Raw genomic sequence first — 23,862 nt, 5'->3', positions numbered from 1 at the left:
CTCAAATAAACCACTAGAAAACTGGAAGTGGAACTGTGTCTCATGTGGTAGAGCGCTAACCTTGAGCTGAAGAGCACAGGGATAGCTCCCAGGCCCAGATTTCAAGCCCCATGACTGACCAAAATATATATATATTGCTCTTATTTGGATTGTGAAAATATTTTGTAGGGACACAAAAGATGGACTTGCATTTTTGAAATTTAAGAAACTTAACCCGACCATTAGGACTTCAGTGAACAATTTGTATAGCCTATCACAACTTCATAGAGGTAGTGATACATACTTATCCTTTCAGCAATATCAAATACAGTATCTTCTATGTTGTTCTTCCGGCCTGGTTTTATATAATGGTTCAACAGAAGGTGATCCAGCGTATATTTGCTATCTCAATTCTCAGCAACAAGATGTAAAGGTGTCAAAAATTCTTTAGTTTGGGGAAGTGGAGCTGCGGCTCAAGCAGTAGAGTGCTCGCCTTGAACTGAAGAGCACAGCGACAGCACCCAAGCCCAGAGCTCCAGCCCCACAACCGACCAAAAAAAACCACAACAACAAAAAACAAACAAACAAAAATATTTGGGCTGGGAATATGGCTCAGTGGTAGAGCATTTAGCTTGCATGCATGAGGCCCTAGGTTCGATTCCTCAGCACCACATAAGCAGGAAAAAAAAGCCAGAAGTTGTGCTGTGGCTCAAGTGGTAGAGCGCTAGCCTTGAGCTGAAGAGCTGAGGGACAGCGTCCAGGCCCAGAGTTCAGGTCCCACTACCAAACCAAAAAAATTTTTTTTTAAAAAATGAGTCCTTTAGTCTGGGCATTGGTATCTGTATCATGATGAAGTAAGAAAGAAGCCACTCTGGTATTATTCCATGTATATGCACTGTGCAGGGGTGATCAGTCATCTACAGTTATTGCATGTGCCGCTTGAGACATCAACTCACTGATAATGTCTAAGTGTCCACTGTAGGCTTCTCAAAGAGGGGTATACTCATCATCATCCCTACTATTCACATGAGTGGACTTTTGGGAAAGAAGTCTCCGCAATGTAATAAGCTGAATATTTTTGGCAGCCCAATGAAGAAAATTGCTTGGATCCTTCTCCAATTTTATTTCTTGCAATTGATACCATTCCTTACTTTTTCATCTTGTTCCCCATATTCCTAAGACTTGCCTAACCAGAGACTTTGAGTGCCAGTGGGAATGAGGTGTCCATGTATTTCCCTAATATTTCACATTGGTTGAACTGGTCAGAAATATCTGGTGAATTTTCTGCAACTGTTTATTCATCATGATTTATTTTCTCTTTTTCCAATTTTACTATTCGAAATTATTCTAACTGGAGAGTAGGGAATTGATGGAGAGCAGCGGAAAGATGTTCCTCCATATTCAAATGTACACACTGAAAATGAGGACCTGTGATGTCTTCATGTGCAGCTTATTCTAGGAATGAGAAAATAGGAAATAATGCCTTTTATATAAATGATATGGGAAATGGCAGAGGAAAAAGTGAAATAATGCAACCAAAAATATAAAAGCAAAATAAATTAGGATAATTATGGAGCAATCATATTATCTATGAGAACCAAGAAAGGGAGAGAGAAAGAGAGAGACAGATGTATAATGACCTAGCTAGCCACAAAATTCATGCCTCTGATCGATTTATAGAGCAAACAAAAATTTATTTTTAAAAGAGATGGAAATAGAATTTATGTATTTACTTGAAATTAGTAAATACATTTTTAGTAGCCTATGTAAAAAGATATAACTTTGACAAAATTACACACAATAAACTAAATCCTTGATAATTCTAGTAACAGATCTGACTGAAATCAGTTGAATCATACTTTTCCTGTACAATGAAGGAATAAGAAGGTAGTAAAGCAGCTAGAGAAAGCAGGGAGTTTGTATCTGTGACAAAACTTTGTGGAAATTGGTATTGAGGATTTCCTACTGGTGATCCACTTGCACTGGAAGCATGATTGTGAAGTATTGCTTGCTGATTCTGAACTATTGATTTGATCATAATATTCTCCAAGGAGAAAATGAGAATTGATAGTTAAGGACTACTAATACGTTTTGACTTTCTCACTAAGCACTTTCAATCATCAAAATCACATGAAGACAATAGTCAGGCCTACATTTTAGATGAAAGCAAGTGTCTTTAAAAAAACAAAGAATGTATGTAGTCATGCAAAGGACTTCTGTTTTACCAATGCCTCATACATTTTTCTAATGTTGGGTACCAATAAATAATGGATCTATTAGAAAACTCTTAAAGCTCGTATGTTCAATAGTGAGTTCTCTTACACTATATCATGGTATTTTTTGTGTATGGGTTTAATAATAAATTTACATTACTCACGAATTTCTGACAGGACAGTATCATCACTGTACATCTTGCTTCTATACTCTCATTTTAAAATTACTATATAAGTATGGGCATTAGATAACTATAGAGGAAAAAGTAGAAGCCACACCGATGGCTTATGTCTTTAGTACTAGTTAATAAGAAAGATGAAATCTGAGGATTGTGGCTTGAAAGCAGACCAAGAAAAAAAAAGTCCATTAGATTCTGATTTGAAAGTAACAATCAAAAGCTAGAAATGGAGCTGTGGTACAAGCAGTAAAATCCTAGCCTTGAGAAAACTGAAACAAAAAATAAATTCTGGGACAAAGCTAGGCCCTGAGTTCAAGCACTAGGATTAGCACCAAACAAATGAATTAATTGATAGGGTAATTAATTAATTAAAAATAAATTAAGTGGTCACATGTGGAAAGGCAGGTAAAATGTAACATGCGTGGTAATGGTTTATGTATTATTTTGTAATAAGGCATATTATCATTTCTCCTAATCACTAATATTTTATTTGGATTTTTTGTACAATAAACCCTGAATTTAGCATGCATGCATATGTGTGTGTACATGTGCGAACATGTGTGTATGTGTATATGTGTACATGTGCTGTTGCAATGTTGTTTGCCAATGTGGACAGGGTGAGGCTGAAAAAAGCTAACTGTGTTGAAATGTTTTTATTTATCAGAGTCTGTCATGTCATTTCAGTGGAACCACCCTTCTGTACATATTATTTGTCTAATAATAAAGTCATCATAATCAAAGCATTTACAATATTAATTTAGAAAAAGATACTGCTTTCAGCTCTTATTGTATGTTAGGTAAGAAGATACCGACATAATTAGTTAGTAAGTTATTGCTGTAAGATGATTGTCAGTACAAAATACGTATTTGACCTCTTAAATTGGTTATACTTTTTTTTTAAATTTAATTTTATTTTATTTGTGAACATACTGTACAGAGGGGTTACAATTACGTGGGAAGGATAATGCGTACATTTCTTACCAAGCATTTCAGCCTCCTCCTTTGTTTACCCTTCTCATCCCTTCCCAGCCTCCCTCCCCCCAATACCAATCATTCTCCCCACCCCCCCGCACCGACGTTGTAAAGCTCGTTTTGGACATGACAACTTGTACTTCTCATTGTTGCAACAGGTCCACCTGTATCCTTAAACGACTTTTTTTCCCCCATCTCCTCCACAAGTTACACTGACATCAAATATAGTGAAAGCAGGGGTTATACTGTGGAGGTGGAACATACAAAGCAACAAAGAAATAATCTTATAAATGCGTTAGAAACACATGCATGAAAGAAAAAAACATTAAAATACATATCTAAGGGTTCATTTTCCTAACATCACATTATCTGACCTTTTCCGCTTGACTCATACATATACTAGATATTGCAAATAAGGGAAACCATGGGGCCTATGTTTCTTTGGGCCTGGCTTACTTCACTTAATATATTTTTTTCCAAGTTTTTCCATTTCCTAACAAATGGGGCAATGTCATTTTTTCTGATGGAGGCGTAGAATTCCATTGTGTATATATGCCACATTTTCTTGATCCATTCATCTACTGAGGGGCATCTGGGTTGGTTCCAGATCTTAGCTATGGTAAATAATGCTGCAATAAAGATAGTTGTGCTGGTATCTTTAGTGTGGTCTTGTTTGTAAACATTTGGGTAAAAGCCCAAAAGTGGGATTGCTGGGTCATAGGGGAGGTCTATGTGAAGTCTTTTGAGGAACCTCCATACTGCTTTCCAAAGTGGTTGAACAAGTTTACATTCCCACCATCAGTGAAGTAAGGTTCCCTTCTGTCCACCTCCCCTACAGCATCTCTTGATGTTAGAGTTCTTGATTTTTGCCATTCTAACTGGAGTGAGGTGATATCTCAATGTTGTTTTGATTTGCATTTCTTTTATGGCTAGGGAGGTTGAGCATTTCTTCATGTGTCTATTGGCCATCCTTCTTTCTTCTTCACAGAAGTTTCTCTTTAAGTCTTTTGTCCACTTATTTATTGGGCAGTTTTTTCTTTGAGGATTTGTTGTTGGGGGATTTCATTTTTTGAGTTCCAAGTATATTTTAGATATGAGATTCTTGTCTGTTGTATGGCTAGTGAAGATCTTCTCCCAATCCGTGGACTTTCTATTGATCTTGCTAGCTATGTCCTTTGCAATGCAGAAGCTCTGCAACTTTATGCAATCCCATTTGTCCAACCTTTCTTTGATTAGTTGTGTTTCCTGGTCTCTATTCAGAAAATTTCGGCCTGAGCCAAGGAGACCTAGGGTTTCTCTTATTCCATCCACTAATGTTTTCAGAATGTCTGGTTTGACTTCGAGGTCTTTGATCCATTTGGAGTTGATTCTGGTGCAGGGTGATATATAAGGATTTAGCTTTAGTTTTCTACAAGTAGTTAAACAATTTTGCCAGCACCATTTAATGAAGAGGCTGTCTTTGTTCCATACTATTGTTTTAGCTCCCTTATCAAAAGTTAGATGGCTGTAGGTCTGTAGGTTCATTTCTGGGTTTTCAATTCTATTCCATTGGTCTTGAGGTCTGTACTGATGCCAATTCCAAGATGTTTTGATTACTATGGCTTTATAGTAGAGTTTGAAATTTGGTATTGATATTCCTCCAGCAATGTTCTTTCTGTTGAGGAGCGTTTTTGCTATTCGGGGTCTTTTATTGTTCCATATGAAGTTTTGGATTGCCTCTTCTAATTCCTTGAAGAATGAAGTTGGAATTTTGATAGGTATCGCGCTGAATTTGTAGATAGCCTTGGGAAGTATTGCCATTTTCACGATGTTAATCTTTCAAATCCAGGAGCATGGGAGATTTTGCATTTTTTAAGTACTGTGTTGATTTCCTTTTTCAAGATTTTAAAGTTTTCATCATAGAGGTCCTTCACTCCTTTGGTTAAGTTAATTCCTAGGTATTTTATTTTTGGTGGGACTATTACAAATGGAGTTCCTTTCCTAAATTCAGCCACACTTTTCTCATTGTTGACATACAGAAAAGCCATTGATTTTGGGGCATTAATTATATACCCTGCTACTTTGCCAAAATTTTGAATCAGCTTGAGTAATTTGGGAGTGGTGTCTTTGGGATTCTTTAAATACAAGATCATGTCGTCTGCTAAGAGGGAGAGTTTTATTTCTTCTTTCCCTATTTGGATCCACTTTATGTCTGCATCTTGTCTTATTGCTGTAACTAGGCATTCTAAATCTACATTGAAGAGAATTGGAGAGAGTGGACATCCTTGTCCTGTTCCTGAGTTAAGAGGAAATGGCTTTAGTTTTTCACCATTGAGTATAATGCTGGCTGTAGATTTGTCATATACAGCCTTTATTGTATTGAGGAATGTTCCATGGATTCCTAATTTTTCCAAAACCATCATCATAAAGGGGTGTTGGATCTTGTCGAATGCTCTTTCTGCATCTATTGAGATAACCATGTGGTTCTTATTCTTGCTCCTGTTGATGTGATGAATAATATTAATTGATGTGCGTATATTGAACCAACTTTGCATCCCTGAAATGAATCCTGTTTGATCGTGGTGTATGATTTTTTGGGTGAATTGTTGAAGTCGGTTGTCCAAAATTTTGTTGAGAAGTTTTGCATCAATATTCATCAAAGAAATGGTTCTATAGTTCCCTTTCTTTGATGAGTCCCTGCCTCATTTTGGGATGAGGGTTATGATGGCTTCATAGAATGTGTTCGGTAGTGAACTTTCTCTTTCAATTTCATTGAAGAGTTGGAGGAGTATTAGTGTGAGCTCTGCTTTGAAGGCCTTGTAGAATTCCGCTGTAAAACCATCTGGTCCTGGACTTTTCTTAGCTGGAATGTCTCTTATTGCTGTATCTATTTCAATGCTTGATATGGGCCTGTTAAGCTGGTATAACTCATCTTGGTTTAGTTTTGGCATGTCAATATTTGCTAGGAAAAGGTCCATTTCTGTCATGTTCTCAAACTTATTAGTATAAAGTTTTGAGAAGTATTCCCTTATAATGTTTTGAATCTTGGTTGTTTCCGTGGTGATGTTTCCATTCTCATCTCTGATTTTATTTATTTGGGTGTGTTCTCTTTTTTTTCTGATAAGGTTTGCTAAGGGTCTGCCAATTTTGTTAATTTTTTCAAAGAACCAACTCTTTGTTTTGTTGATTCTTTCTATAGTTTTTTTGGATTCTAATTCATTTAATTCTGATTTAATTTTAATTATTTCTTTCCGTCTACTGGATTGGGGTTTATCTTGCTGCTCTTTTTCAAGGAGGTTTAGATGTGTCATTAAATTGTTGATTTCTGATCTCTCCAATTTGTTGATGTAGGAGCTCAGAGCTATAAACTTGCCTCTGAGTACTGCTTTTGCTGTGTCCCAGAGGTGCTGGTAATTTGTGTGTTCCTTTTTTTGAATAGCATGAACATTTGAATTTCCTTTCTAATCTCTTCCATGACCCACTCGTGATTCAGCAGTGTGTTGTTCAGCCTTTGTGATACTAGAATTTCTTTGGTGGCTTTTGGTGTTGAGTTCTAATTTTATTCCCTTGTGGTCAGAGAGGATGCAAGGTATAACTTCAATGTTTCTTAATTTAGGCAAGTTTGCTTTGTGGCCTAAAATGTGGTCTCTTTTAGATAATGTTCCATGTGCTGCTGAGAAAAACGTGTATTCTGATGCTGCTGGGTGAAATGTTCGGTAGATATCTGTTAAATCTAGTTGATCTATGCAGCTGTTTAGATCTGCAGTTTCTCTGTTGAGTTTTTGCCGAGTTGATCTATCTAGTGGAGAGAGAGGTGTGTTAAAATCCACAATAATTAATGTCTTTGGATTTATATGGATTTGAGGGAAAGTAGTGTTTCTTGGATAAATTTGGGTGCACCATTGTTTGGCAAGTAGATATTTAGAATTGTAATATCCTCCTGAAAGAGAGATCCCTTAATTAGTATGTAGCGACCTTCTTTATCTCTTCTCACGAATTTTAATTTGAAGTCTATTTTATCTGATACTAGGATTGCAACTCCCGCCTGTTTATGGCGGCCGTTTGCTTGGTAGATTTTGTTCCAACCTTTAACATTGAAAATGTGTTTGTTTTTACGGGCAAGATGTGACTCCTGAAGGCAGCAAATAGAGGGGTTTTGTTTTTTAATCCAAAATGCAACTAAAGACAACCCTGAGATACCACCTTACCCCAGTCAGAATGTCCCACATCCACAAATCAGCCAATGATAAATGCTGGAGGGGATGTGGAGAAAGATGAACCCTATTACACTGCTGGTGGAAATGTACACTTATACAACCACTTTGGAAAGCAGTCTGGAGGGTCCTTAGAAAGCTAAAGATTGACCTCCCTTATTACCCAGTCATACCACTTCTAGGCATCTACCCTCAACAACAGGAACCAATATACAAGGACACGTGCACCTCCATGTTTATTGCAGCACTGTTCACAATAGCTAGGATATGGAAACAACCCAGATGCCCCACCACAGATGAATGGATCCAAAAATTGTGGTATCTATACACAATGGAATATTATGCAGCCATTAGAAATGACAAAATAATGGATTTTCAGGGAAATGGATGGAGCTAGAAGGAATCATTTTGAGTGAGGTAAGCCAAGAGCAAGGAGACAAGCGGTACGTGGTCTCCCTGAAAAGTGGATGCTAAATCCAAAATGTTAGATGTTATGACAGAATTAACAGGTCTTAAGAAACAAAGAACTCCCACTCATCTGGTCGAACCACTACTAATTATCCCATACTGCTGATCATATGTATGGTGTATATGGGTACACCATTATATGTTATAGACTGTGATAGACAATTTGCTCCAGGAAAATTAGAATGAGCTTGTGACTTTAAATGCGCATCCTTATTCCACAATACTGTGAAATTTGGGAAATTATGTTATCACTTAATCACTATTAAAGAAAAAAAAAGAACCTCGGGGAAGTTAGGGAGAGAAGGGATGGTAGGGGGAAAACAATGGAGGGGGTAACAATGCTTAATAAGACGTGTACTCATTACCTTGCTCATGTAACTGTAACCCTCTGTATAGTATCTTTATAATAAAAAATTTAAAAAAGGCCTGAGAATATGGATTCGTGTTTTGGCACTGATCCAATGTCTACAGCATTGAGTGAAGCACTAACACCTCTCATGCCTGAGATCTGAGTCTCTTGAACTTTGCAAAGAACACAGGAACATCTTTCTTGTTCCTGAGCTACAGGCCACTTGAGCTGGCTTGAGCTGACTGTCAGCTACAGTTGCCTGGCTCTCAGAGTTCCATATTCTATTCCATTATGAGGTAGAGAGTGTCATCTCTCAGAGCCCAATGATCTAAGCTTCCTGCTCACATAAGACCATCCCAAAGACATACTGGAGACTGAAATCTCCCCTCCCACATCACTCTATACATATGTGAACATTGTCAAATCCCAATATCCTCAGCTAGGCCTGGGAATCAGTACGCTCTCAACCTCAAGGAACATTTCCTAGGTCAGATCCATGCCTTATTTGTCACTATTCCTCTCATCCTACAGAAATCATTTTTCCTCTCTGGGCCCTCTCAGCCTGCCATGTACTTCTTGCATCTATTTTTGACATCTACATCCTAGGACTTTGTTAGTTTTTTGTTTCCTAATCTTGTTTGCCCGTGAAGCCCCAGTGTGCTGTCATGTGGAAAAAAGTTAAGTACTTAGAGGTGGGAAAATCATACAAGTATTTAAAAATAAACCTTACACATATTGTCAGACCTTTTTATAGATGTACATTCTTGTAAGATAAGAGAGTATTTTTGATACTTTTGTCATATTTTATGACAGAGGGGAAGGGGAGGAGGGAAGAGGTGCTGCATTGTCTTCTCATAATTCAATGATTATTATAGAGAAATACTATAGTTGAAGGAATGTAAGCTTTAAATATAAAAACTGTGCTCTTGTTTTTTTTTTTTTTATAAGCTAGTCGTTTATAAAGAATTCCTCACTAAAGTCTTGTCATCTTTGTCCCATGAACTATCCTCCTCCTTCAAAATAATCAGGAAAAAACCTTCACAAATTAGTGGCCTATTGCCCAATCTCTGGATAAGAATTTAAGATACAACATTGCCAGAGAATGTGTGTGTACATATGTGTTGAAGTGTGTGTGTATGTGTGTTAGGTTGTGTTGTGCATATCTGTGTTTTAGGTCTTGAATTCAGGGCTATATGACAAGCCCGAGTATCTTTCTGGTGACAGTAGTGATCTACCAATCATGCCACAGTTCCACTGCAAGCTTTCTGTACTGAACTGGAGAGAAGAGACTCATAAAATTTCATGCTCAGGCTTTCTGAACTAAATCTCAGGTCTCAAACTCCTGATTAGTTAGAGTTATACTTATCAGCCTCCATAACCTGGTGATAAAACATTGTTACTGGAGGCAGTGGGGTTGCAAGTTTCAGTCAGTCTAGCTTCACAACTTTCTATATCATAAAACAGCAACAGTAGAACCCTATATAAAAATACAATAATAAGATGTAATTAGAATATAATTTGGTGATATAGTCTGTTAGCAGAAATTTCAGGAAACCATGGTCTTATTGATTTAGCATCACAAATCCAAACAAAATGAGATAATTTCAGTAGACTCTACAAATTTTTAATTCCATCATATAATAATTTCAAAACATTATAATAAACAGGAAAACATTCATACTTATATCCTAAAAAGATGTAAAAAGATGAAGATGGCAGATTATGAAATGGGAAATTCTACACTGCAGGAAAATTATTGTCATGGTGAATACATGGTGGTATTGTCATGGTGAATATATGATAATATTCTTCAGAGGAGCAATAGATAAATATATATTTACTATAGATAATCTAACTTGTTTCTTTTTTTTAATTAATTTTATTTTATTTTATTTGAGAACATACTGTACAGAGGGGTTACAATTACATGGGCAGGATAATGCATACATTTCTTACCAAGCATTGCAGCCTCCTCCTTTGTTTACCCTTCACCTCCCTTCCCAGACTCCCCGCTCCCCCCCACCCAATCCTTTCCCCCCTCCCCCCCACACCAACATTGTAAAGCTCGTTTTTGACATGACATTTTGTACTTCTCATTGTTGCAACAGGTCCACCTGAATCCTTAAACGACTTGTTTGTCCCCATCTCCTCCACAAGTTATACTGACATCAAATATAGTGAAAGCGGGGGTTACACTGTGGGGGAGGGACATACAAAGCAACAAAGAAATAATCTTATAAATGCGTTAAAAACACATGCATGAAAGAAAAAAAAACATTAAAATACATATTTAAGGGATCGTTTTCCTAACATCAATCTAACTTGTTTCTATCTCTGTCAACTTCCAATATTTTGCACGTTGTCAGTGTATTCGTGTTTATGGTATATTCCAAAATAGTTAACAGAGTCAGGAGGTTACCAAAATAAATGAGCTTGAATGTTTAGGGAGATAAACCTGCTAATTATATTGGCTATTTTATATACTTAACATGTAGTATGTTATCATTGTACTCTCTAAGTATATACATAAGCTATTCAAAGTGAAATGGAATATAAGATGGTTTTGCCTATAAAGCTAGGTATTTGGGACATCAGTTCCAGACCAGTGTAGGGTTACCTGCAATACTCCCCAACCCCTGGCTATGCGTGATGGAATACTTCTATCATCCCAGGCCCATGGGGAGCTGAGAGCAGGAAGATTTCAATTCCATGCCATTCTAGGAAAGATCATCCACATGGCTTCATCTCATCCAAGGAAAGTTCAACACTGACTAGCACTTATCACCCCCTCCTAGGTGAAAATAAAAAAAAGAGCATTGTAGTATAAGAAACAAACAATATTAAAACATGGCAATACAAACCATCATGAACAACACTTACCTAGTGTTTGTTTCTCATAACTGTAAACCTAACTATAGCTAGGATTATATATGTGAGCCAGAGGCACCAAGCAATTCATTTTAAAAATGAGTATTTAAAGCCAGGTGCCAGTCTCTCATGCCTGTAATCCCAGTTAGTCATGAGGCTGAGATCTGAGGATCGCAGTTCAAAGCCAGCCCAGGAAGAAAAGACCCCATAAGACTCTTATCTCCAATCAACAACTCATAAAACAGAAGTGACTCTGTGGCTCAATTGATAGAATGCTAACTAACTTGAGCACAGAGTCTCAGGGACAGTGTCCAGGCCCTGAGTCCAAGCCCCATAACTGTCAAAAAAATAAATAAACATTTTAAAGTCTGAATTTCTTGTAAACTAAAATGACAATTGTGGTATACAATTCTACAGACTACTAAAGCTTTCATTATATTTGTAGATAGAAAAAGTAGCAGCACTTGAATAAAGGACATTTTTTCATAAAATAGGGGCAGATCAGTCTGTAATTCAAGGAAATTGCTGGACTCATACGTAATATTTTTTGGTGGCTTTTTGTTTTGTTTTTAGAAAAGGATGAGAAACCTTATTTCTGCCAATGGACATTTGGATGTGTCTAACATCATTCACAGGCCATGCAAAATTAACAGTAAAGACAGGACACAGTCAACTGGCAATAAATTTACTTGTCTTTATGTCATGTTCCAAATGATTTTTTAGCTTATATGTCCCTATGGCCTATAGTTTCCTATTCCTGCCTTCCTCAAAATAAAAGCATGTTCCACCAATTCAGATTTGAGCCAGGCAATGTGTAGTATTAGTGCCAAGAGTTGAGGAAAATTGTAACACAACCAGGGAAGCATGAAACCAACACGTTAGTAGCTGGACACTGGGGACTCAGGCCTATAATCCTAGCTACTCAGGAGGCTGATGATCACAGTTCAAAGACAGCAGGAGTGAGAAAATCTGTGACTCTTCTCTCCAATTAACAACCAAAAAGCTATAAAGGGATCTGGGACTCCAGAGGTAGAGTAACCTTGATTACAAAAACGCAGGTGCAGAAACCAACCCTGAGTTGAAACTGATATTTAGACACAAAAACAAAAACAAACAACAACAACAAAACAAACAAAAACTGGGGGAAAGGTCAGGAAAGGATGGCGCTGTCTACAGGCAAATGTACACGTTATATGAATTGTGATATGGTAAACTCACTCTACACACCTTAGTAACAATTACATTTAAAAAAGAATCTGAGAAATCCCAAAGCCATGGACCTTATGATGTGTATCTGCTTTCTAGTTTTTCAAAGTTCCATCATGTGATCTGGCAGCACACATGTTGTAGCCCACGGTGACTAGAAAATATGAAGGCAGAGATCTTTGCAGATTGTCCCACCAAATCTTGGATTATTTTAAGTTAAAAACAAAACAAAGCAAAGCAAACAAAATCGATGTTAAGGTTAATTAGGCTGCTATTAAAAATTCAGATGTTGGTAGTCTTTGTGGAGGGGAAGGGAAAAAAACAAATTATGTCAATAGGGATACAGGTGGATCCATAGCAACAATGAGATGTACAACACATTATGTCAAAAAACGAACTTTACAACTTTGGAGGAGGAAGTGGGAGATGGGAAGGGATGAATAGGGGAAAAAAAGGAGGAGGCACCAATGCTTAATAAGACATGTACTCATTATCTTGCAAATGTAATTGCAACTTCTCTGTAACTTATTTTCAAAATTAAAAGATTGAAAAAAAAGATTCCAGGCAGAATTTTACTGTTAAATGTTGAGTTAGTACATATGTTTTGTAGATATTGATCTCACATATGTCAGAAAAATATCCATGAATTCATAACTAGAAACTCTGAAGTGTAAGGTATATTAATAAGGTAAGTTTCATTAGGTAGCCAATGAAGAGAACACCGCATGGTATTCAGTCAGGTAAAGTAGTTTATTTACTGAACTGCTGCCCATGCCATATATGGTGGAGAGGCACGTGAAAAAAAGGGGGTAGACACAACCTCGGGCCAGGACATATCTAGACCAAGGACCGGATAAGATATGGCCTGGTGGAGGAAAATTCTGGCTGTGATGTGACCTCAGGGCCTGGGAATATCCTCTGGTCAAATGGAAAGTTTGACCAGAGGCTGACTAGGTTGTGACTAAGAAGGAGGGGGAGATGTCTGCCTCCAGGCATGCCAGATACCTAGGTTACACATAAAGGATGGAAAGTTAACCAAGAAGAAGGGAAGTGTCTGCATAAGGTCTGCATGGCTTGGGCAGACCTAATACTAAATACAGGTAGGACTTCTGCCATGTAACATGTAACTCCTGACTCCAAATCGTTCATTCTCAATCATTATCTTTCTTCTCTTTCCTTTTTCTTCCTTCCTTCCTTCCTTTCTTTCTTTCTTCCTTCCTTCCTTTCTTTCTTTTCTTCTTCCTTTCTTTCTTCCTTCCTTCCTTCCTTCCTTCCTTCCTTCCTTCCTTCCTTCCTTCCTTCCTTCCTTCCTTCCTTTCTTTCTTTCTTTCTTTCTTTCTTTCTTTCTTTCTCTTCTTTCTTTCTTTCTTTCTTTCTTTCTTTCTTTCTTTCTTTCTTTCTTCTTTCTTTCTTTCTTTCTTTCTTTCTTCCTTCCTCTTTCCTTCCTTCCCTCCTCCTTCCCTTCCTTCCTTCCTTCCTTCCTTCCTTCCTTCCTTCCTTCCTTCCTTCCTTTCTTTCTGTTCTCTCTCCCTCTCTCTCTATATCTCTCCTCTCTTTCACTCACCCTCCCTCTGTCCCTTACCTGAGTGTTCTCAACTCTCAAAAAATGGACACTTGGTGAGATGAACTCACAGGCGGTGAAGAACAGCTCAATTGGCAAACGTGAAATTTAATTTACTGTTACCTTACACCTCTAACACAGGTAACTGGAATCAAATAATGGGCACTCAGCAGCATGGGCGTCTCAAGCCATTTGGAGGTGGAAAGCAAGCACATTCACTGTATTCTGGAAGTCCACCCCTGGGAAGGTGGGGGCAGACTCCTCCCTCCTCTTGGCTAAATCTCAGCCCAGTTTCTGCATCAGGAGAGGTGACTGCCTCCAAGTGAGCCAGTTACCTAAGTGACACAGGTACTGAGCAGAGACTTAGCCTCTTGTGGTGTTGAGATTAATGGCATGATTCAACATGTTCCACTAGTTTGTTGAGATTGAGATTTCCTAATTTTTGGTTAGGCTATTTTCAAATTGTGATCTATTTATTTCTGATTGCTAACCATGATTATAGATGTGAACCAGCACATCAGACCATTCAAAGATCTTTACCACGCATGGAAGACATTAAGTTTATTTTTCCAGATGACATACAAGTTGACAGACAACAAAATAAGTCCTGAATTCTGGTCGAGGTGTTTTTTAATGTGAAGCAAAATTTACTTAGCAAAATATCTGACTACTGTGATTATACTTTCAAACTTACCCTACGTTTTAATATCAAATCACCTATGAGCCAATGATTCACTCAAATTACCTGTAATCATTTACTTCTGTCATATCTTCTAGAGGTATGCAGAACTGGAGCACACACTATTAACTAAAGTGGTAGAAATTTGAGAGGATCACAGTTCTGAATCAGTCTAGGAAGGAATGTATCACTTATATCAACCTACTAGGTAGGTATATTGGAATGAAATCATGGTCCTTGCTTTTGGAGCTGGGTGCAAAAATTGTTACTCTATACGTAAAGTAACTTAAACAAGAAAGGATTGGTGGAGTGACTCCAATGATGGAGTACCTGTCTGGCAAACACTACATCAAAACTGAAATCAATTTCAAAGATAAAATAAGAAAAGGAAAGCAAGAACAACTCATACTTAACATGTGTTCAATGTAAAGATTTACACTAACTTACTGTAGTTATAATGCCATCATTTATTTCTAGGGCAAACACATTTTGTGTCAAGCTTAAATGAAAAAATAACACACTATATACAAAGCTTTGGTAAAACACAGGTCTGGCTTACAATTGTGAACACTTAAGTTTGCATGTGCAGTGGTGTTGCAGGGTTGTTAAAGTTTATGGAAGTCCATCCTTTTGATGAACTTGACATGATGAAATTACCTAACCATACAATTCACTGGACAGATATTGCTGATATATATATGTATATACATATATATATACATACATATATATATACACAGTTGTATGTATTTATATATTAAGTGACATGTAAATAAAATAAAATGTACAATGAATAAATTTAGTGAACAGATACCTTTTCTAGATAATTATTTAATGAATAAATTCATGTCTTATAGTCTCCAATGTTATATCACACTTAAATGGTTGCTGATCCCCTTCAGCTTTTTTATATTTTTTTCAGATGAAAAAGCCTGCCAATAATTATACTTGTATGACATTCTTTTCTTTATGAAATGAAAAACACGCTGTGTAATATGGCTCTTTATGTATCATCAAAATTTTTTATAATTTCAAGTACATATTGCCTTATACTTAGTTTTTGCTCATCCTCCAATAATACCTATGGGAAGGAGACTATGAAGGATCATTCTATTACTTTGGGAGCTTCTGTTATTAATCACTGCAATAAATATTATGAAAATGAATCTCTGAAATTATTTAGAGAGATGACTTGAAAGTTTCCCTTCAACACACTCATGCTGCTCCCTCAATAAATCATAGAACTTACAATAAGTAACATTTTAGCTGGGAGCCAGTGGTTCATGCCGGTAATCCTAGCTATGCAAGAGCTGAGATCTGAAGATGGTAGTTCAAAGCTAGCCCTTGCAGGAAATCCGTGACACTCTTGCCTCCAATTAAACCCCAAAAAGTGGAAGTGGCACTGTGGTTCAAGTGGTAAAGTGCTAGCCTTGATCTAAAGAACTTAGCGACAGCACCCAGGCCTGGAATTCAAGCCCCATGACCAACAAAAAGAAAAAAAAAGTGAGAGAGAGCAACATTTTAAAAGTAATGTGCACATATACACAAAATGTATATAGAAATAAAATTATAACAGTCCCTGAACTGGCAAAAAAAGAGATTAAAGTGAAATTACCTTCAATCATTCATTTAGATAATCTATACTGAGGGCAAGCTATTGGAGCTCACATTACTAACTAAAGGGGTAGAATTTGAGAGGATTACAGTTCAGAACCAGTGTGCCTGGAAAGTAATATGATTCTCATATTATCCTAAAGCCTTGCAAGTTGGAATGCATTTGTGATCCCAGTTACTTGGCAGACATAGGTGAGGAACTTAGCCTCTGTTCAGCCCTCAGCAAAATTGATAACCTATGAGCAAAGTAACTAAATTAAAAAAAGATTGTTCTAATGGTATAATACTTGTTCAGCAAACAAAATATCTAAATTTATACTCATTTCATAAAAGAGGAAAAAAGGGGAAGAAAGAAAGAAAGAGAAAAGAAAGAAAGAAAAGAAAGCAGAGAAGGAGAAGGAGGGACGGGAAGGAAGGAAGGAAGGAAAGAAGGAAGGAAGGAGGGAGGGAAGGAGGGAGGGAGGGAAGGAAGGAAGGAAGGAAGGAAGGAGATAAGGAAGAAAAGAAGGAAGTACAGATGGAAGGAAGTGAAAGAAAGAAACAAAGAAAGAAGGAAAGAGAGAAAGAAAGAAAGAAAGAGAGAGAGAGAGAAAGAAAGAAAGAAAGAAAGAAAAAAGAAAGAAAGAAAGAAAGAAAGGAAAAGAAAAAAATAAAGACAGGGAGGAAGAAAGAAAGGGTGAAAGAGAGGTATAAATTAAAACCTCAGCATGTGTTAGGTGTAAATAATTACCCTAAATCATTTAAATTATAAATGCCAACATTCAAATCTCTGGGCAGAGACATTTTATATCAAGCCCTGTTGTACGGACTTGGGGCCCCCAAAAGACCACCAGAGACTATGACCAATGCTAACAGCAAAAGAGTCATTTATTTGTAAGCTCAAGCTTAGTGCTCCACGCACTGGTAACCGGTGACAGTAAGAGTCCCCAAGCACAAAATCAGCACAGCTTTTATAGTATTGAACAAACAAGTTTAGGGAATTTCCACACAAGCAGTTACATGATTGATTTGAGTCCACCCTAAACATACTGCCCTTTTTCTAAACTGTTGGTATGTTCTGTTCCTGGAACAATTGAGCAACTGTTCTGCTTTCTTAAGGGTGGGCAGGATTGGTGGCAAACTGTGTTTTTTTTTTTTTCCCTCTCTCTTGGGCTTACTCTGAGGGCAGCCTAGCACAAGATGGTGGGGTTAATCTCAAGTTGGAGTTACTTTGGCTCTTCATTCCCTCCTCTTCTAGAGCATCGGGGACCAATCATATTCCCCTAATTGAAACAGTCTTCTATATTTACAGTTTAGTATTGGGATCTCAGAACTAATAGATGGACTGTGCTGATCCTCTCTTTTACAAAGGACACCAGTCTACAAGGTCTGATTGTGAGTAACAAAATTAACCGTACCAAAGGCCCTGACATTTTTTTGTAGCAATCTTGATTCTGTATATAACAGCTAACTTAATTTTATACCAACTGTACTCGTAAACTCCAATTTTAAGACATACTCATACTATTTGCTACATACTTAAACTTTCTGAGGTTTGTCTTCTTTACAAACATTTTAAAACAATCCTTACTTTTTAAATCCTTTCTTATCCAGAGGATACCACTTTTCCCCCAGTTCCTTTCCTAAGGCTTTCTTTACCACCCTCTTCTTTACAATTCCTTGAGCTTCTTTGTGGTGAGAGTTTAAAACTGCCCATTTTTCCTTTGACTTGTGGAACCAAGTAATCTCAGAAAGCCTCAAGACACCAGTGGAATGAAAAGCTTGCTAGAATTTTTGGGGGGGTCCGGTCATGGGGCCTCAACTCTGGGCCTGGGCACTGTCCCTCAGCTCTTCAGCTCAAGGCTAGTGCTCTATCACTTGAGCCACAGCGCCAGTTCCAGCTTTTTTCTTTTTGCTTATGTGGTGCTGAGGAATCGAACCAAGGGCCTGAGGCATGCAAGGCAAGCGCTCTACCACTGAGCCACCTTCCCAGCCCAAGCTTGCTAGATTTTAAGGCTAAGATTAGGACTGGGTCTCATTCCTCTTACTACCTCCATTGATTAAAAAAAAAAATCTCCTTTATCTTTAAAAAACACCCAGGAGGAAGCAGGTTATTACCATACCAGAACCAAACTAGGTTGCGACCCTGAAGTGCCTAAGGCAAGCCAGTGATATCCTCATTCCCAACATCTACTGTGGGAGTATAGAGGATTACTGCATATTACCAAGAGAATGTCCCACATGATCTTAGTTGTAGCAGCTTTCAACTGGGAAGCATTTTCAGGTGATGGAATCAGTCAGGAGTGCAATCTACTTTTACCACGGTGGAGGTGGTCTGGGTGATGATATAAAGTTCCTCCAGGTAAGTGTCAGGCTGTTGTTGAACTTTACCCATTAGGGTGTGGAGCAGCAGCAGCAGGGTCTCACAGTCGCTCCAAGGGAATGTCACACCTCGTGCTGGACTGCAAATTCCTACACAGACTGGTAAGCATACATTGCATATGCTTGTCAGGCTGTGACCCCACTAGTTTTTAAGACAACTTATACAATAGCCCAGGACAATTTACCAAGATGACAACTTTTTAAACAAATAGTTCTTTTAATAATGCTAGGATTTTCTAAGGAGATATAGAGGGCTCAGGCTTGTACTATTATTTCCCATGCCTTTTCCTTCTGTCTATTTTGCCACATATTAAAAAAAGTGAATATTTTCCCTTGTTCTTAAAATGGGATGATGGGCAAAGATTCATCTTCTGTCACTTCTTCAAGCTAACTCAGAGGTGTTGATCCTACCTAGCCAGTAACCTATAAACTTAGCCTATTTTACAAAGAGTTTACCAGGGTTAGATGTCATTAAGAACAATATTTTAACTTTTGACAAATGCACATACCATTTTTCTGGCTACAGCAGTGGAGCTTATTTAGCCTTCTGGTTTGCAAAAGGATCTTTATGGATGGCTTAGGAACGTGATCTCTAGTAGTCCTAACAATGTCTGAGATACCTATGCAGGCCTTCAGACAGATATCAATAGAAACACATTCTCAGGTTTACAAACTTTTCCTGAGCAGATGAATTTCCTGTAGCTGGTGTCAGCTCAAAAGTTACTGCCAATTAGAGCTTTTGGCACATGCAGGGGTTGGGATTTAAACTATACTCCACATTTTCAAGTTTAGCTTTTTACTACTATCACAGATGACTGACAATTTCCTGTCCCTTACAGTCATAGACATTAGGCATGCTTACAAACTACCTTCCCATGACCTCCTGGCTCTGACCAATTTTTGAAGGGCCATGCACAAATGACTCAAGGATATGACATTATTTCTGCCCTCTAAGCAGTGGCTTACGGTCTGTGGATGCTCCTCAATTACTTTCGTTCAAGGAGTGTTTTCTCCATACTGGGAACAATGCCTTATTGGCATTTCCCTTAGTTGGTTGTTGGACTTGAACTTGGGGCCTGAGTGCTGTCCCTCAGCTCTAAAGCTCAAGGCTAGCACTTTGTCACATTGAATCCTAAAGCAGGTCTGCTTGCTCTTTCTGCCTTCTGCTGGCTGAGTCGAGGTGACATTCTCACAGGGACTTTTATCTGCCCAGGCTGGATTCGAACAAGTTTTCAGATCAATGAGTCTCATAAAAGGCCATTTTACTCCAATTAAAAGCAACAAGGCAGTCAACATAGAAGTAGCTTTTAAGCATATTCTTACCTGAAACTTATTAAGAGCCAAAGTTACATCTGACAAACTTACAAGAATCCTCACTCCTTTTTGTGGATCTGCTGGGAACTGTTACCAAAAACAAACAAACAAACAAACAAAAACACCAATGAGACCAAACTGAAATAGGAATTAATCAATAACTTTGGTCATCCTTTTTCTTTTTGTACTTTGAGGCAAATGTTTAGAACAATTTTACTTTTAAACTTTATATACAGAAATCCGTTCCTAATTTGTAAGCCTCCTAATCATCTCTGTTTTAATAGTCTATACTTAAGTTTTTAGTTGCATTTTAGAAACCCATTAAATTCTCGAGGCTAGGTGTCATTCATTTCCTTTTGGCTGCTTGTTTAAAACAGATACACATGAAAACTTTTAAGCTGAAATAACATTTTTTTCTTAATGTAAAAATTAGAATCACCATCACTGTACCAAGAAGCTAGAATTAACACCTTTATGCCTTAAAAATAACATATCCAATGGCAGAATATCATTGAGAGCAAACCACATTATACAAATAAACTTTTTAACCCTCTTTTTAAGGCCTTCTTAATTTTAACACATCCAAAGGGCAGTTTTAGCAATGTTAATCAGATCTTCACATCACTCATTTTTGCCATCGTGTTTCCAGTGTCTATCTGTAGGGAAAAGGGGCAGAATAAACATGGGCCACTTGGCCCTTCCTGTGGAATGGGCATACATCCAATCTGACACTTTAGGGTTAGTTGAACTGCGTTTGTGCCAGCTTGCCCTCTTTCACCATGCGTGGACTCTTCCCAGGGCCTGTTTCACCCATGCATGACCAGCTGAACTGCACTTCTGCTTGTTCACCCTTCACTCCTAAAGATAGATCTTCTGTTGGCTTCTCAATTTCTCCTTTTTTGTTAAGCCAGATATCTTGATTACAGTGTAAACAGCCTTATGCATTCTAAAATACCAGATTTTCTAATTTTTAAGTTAAAGAATCCTTCGAAAGCCATTTTAAAAATGTGAAAATGCTTTAAAAAATTTTAGTAATGATCAAATCTCATAATCTTTTGAACTTTAAACTTAAACTCAGCCCATTGTTACAGCATGCTGACCATTTCTATCATGAACATGTTCACAAACACATACAAACACACTCAGATTTTTAAGCATGCAAAAATCAAAATCAATCATATGTACATTTTGAAGTTTTGAAAGAAAAATTTAAGATAGTGTTTATTTTAATCTAAGTAACTTTGTTGAGCTTCATTTTCCCAGGGCTTGCTTATTTAGGAAGGCATTTCAAAAATTGGTCTTTTGAATCTCTTCTGTTGGAGGAAGGCTGGGGTTGGGGAGTCACCTGAAATTAAACTGGTCTGATTTTTATCCAGTTTTAGACAAGAGCACTTTACATTGTCAGGACTAGCTGAAAAGTCAAAACCAGGCACAAATCCTTCTCTGTGACTGAGCCCAGCTGGAGGCCGGAACTTTTATTTCCCCAGTTTTTATGTTCAAAATCCCTTTGTAATAAAAGTTACTATATGAGATCTTCATGGATGAGGTGGTATGTGTTTTCTGGTGGAGCTCTGTTTGGTTTAAGGGAGGAGGTGGTATTGGCACAGCCTGTATGGTGGAACAAGACAGGGTTTTGAGGGCGAAGGCCAGTGTGTGTAGGGCTTTGAGACATCAGGGAGGGAACAGGAAGGACTAGACTTGTTAGGGAAGGGATCTTTTGTGGAGTAGGCGGGATTTAGGATGGAAGCTGGCAGGTGCACAGGTTTTCATTGGAAGAAGGTGGGGTCACTGGGGAGGAGGCTGTTTGGGGCAAGGCTTTGAGAAGGAAGAACAAGGCTACAATGGAGGAGGTTACTTAGAGGAGGGGATCTGGTGGAACACTGTGAGCCCTTGTGGGATATGTAGGGGGAGGTTTCTCATAAGGCAGGGCAGGGAATGGAGGCAAGAGGTTGACCGAAGGTGGGGATTCTGGAGCAGGAATGTGGAGCTATGAAGGAGTGGCTTTTCAGGGTCTGACTTTGAGAGGGCAGGGTGGTACTAGGAAGACATAGGCTAGTAAGGGACGGGGTTTCTAATGGAGAATCGCAGGACTTTGGGAAGTGTGTTAGGGTGGAGGTGGGGTTTCCAGCAGAGCATGATGTAGTCACAATTGTTTGGAGGCGTTTTTCAGGACCAGGGCTTTGTGAGTGATAAGATTTCTTGACAGTAGGTTAGACCATGCAGAAGACTGAAACTCGGGGATTGAAGACAGCCTATATATTATAGAGGAAGAACATCCATCATCAAAGACAAATCCAAGAAATATGATAGATCTATTCAACATTTGGAAGACACCATCAGAAAGCCTAATGAGGATAATAGGTGTAGAGGATCCCCTAGAAACAGAAGGTCTAGGAAATTTGTTTCACAGGATCCTAGCAGAAAACTTCCCAAAGATGCAAAAAGATAGGCCTATAGAGATACAAGAAGTTTTTAGAACCCAAAATAGACCAGACCAGAAAAATACATCACAACTCCACATTATAATATCCACAGGATCAATTCAGACCAAGGAAAAGATCCTTAAAGTTGTCAAGGAGAAAAGATCAATCACCTATAAGGGAAACCAATTAGAATCACCTCAGATTTCTCAGCAGAGACAATTAAAGCAAGAAGAGCCTGGAATGATGTATGCCATGCCCTAAAGACAAACAACTATCAACCAAGAATACTGTACCCAGCTATACTCTCCTTCATGCCTGAAGGACAAATAAAAATTTTCCATACCAAAGAAAAAGTGAAACAATATATCTCTAACAAACCAGCCCTACAAAAGTTACTTAAAGATGTCCTACACAGAGAAAACCAACAGGACCACAATAAAGGGTAAGAAACTGCACCCAAATTGAGAATCCAAGAACCATAGGAAGAACCCAGTTAGTGCAGCCCCCAAGAAGGTGCATAAAATGGCAAAAACTAACAAATGTCTCTCAGTACTATCTCCCAACATTACCGAACTTAACAATACAATTAAGCAACATAGACTGTCTAGTTGGAGTAAAAAACATCCTTCTGTCTGCTGTATTCAGGAGTCACAACGTGCTCATAAAAACAAACACATGTTTAAAGTGAAAGGTTAGAACAAAATCTAACAAGCAAACGGCCTCATAAACAGGAAGGAGTTGCAATCCTAATATCAGTTAAATAGATTTGAAATTAAAATTGGTGAGAAGAGATAAAGAAAGTCTCTATATACTTATTAAGGGATCTCTCCTTCAGGAGGATATTACAATTCTAAATATCTATTCCCCACAAGAGCACCCAAATTTATCTTAGAAAATCTACTTTTTCTCACATCTCCTATAGATCCAAAGATATTAATTGTTGGGACACACACTCTCCCCACTAGATATATCAACTTGGCAAAAAATCAACAGAGAAACCACGGATATGAAAAACTGCATAGATCACCTAGATTTAACAGACATCTACCGAATATTTCACCCAGCAACATCAGAATACACGTTTTTCTCAGCAGCACAGGGAACGTTTTCTAAAATAGACAACATTTAGGTCACAAAGCAAACTTGTCCCAATCCAAAAACATTGAAGTTATACCTTGCGTTCTCTCAGACCATAAGGGAATAAAATTAGAACCCCACACCAAAAGCCACCAATGGAAGTCCTGTAACACATGGAGGCTGAACAGCACACTGTTGAATCACCAGTGAGTCATGGAAGAGATCATAAACGAAATTCAAATGTTTATAATATTCGACAAAAATGAACACTCACAATAACAGCTCCTCTGGGACACAGCATATGCAGTACTCAGAGGCATCAACAAATTGGAGTGATCTGAAACCAACAATTTAGTGAGACATCAGAGCCTCCTTGAAAAAGAGCAGCAAGATAAACCCCAATCCA

The sequence above is a fragment of the Dipodomys spectabilis genome, unplaced genomic scaffold (assembly GCF_019054845.1).
Source record: "Dipodomys spectabilis isolate Male_0828 unplaced genomic scaffold, ASM1905484v1 ptg000458l, whole genome shotgun sequence".
Taxonomy (NCBI): Eukaryota; Metazoa; Chordata; class Mammalia; order Rodentia; family Heteromyidae; genus Dipodomys; species Dipodomys spectabilis.
Note: the sequence above shows the minus strand (reverse complement) of the source record.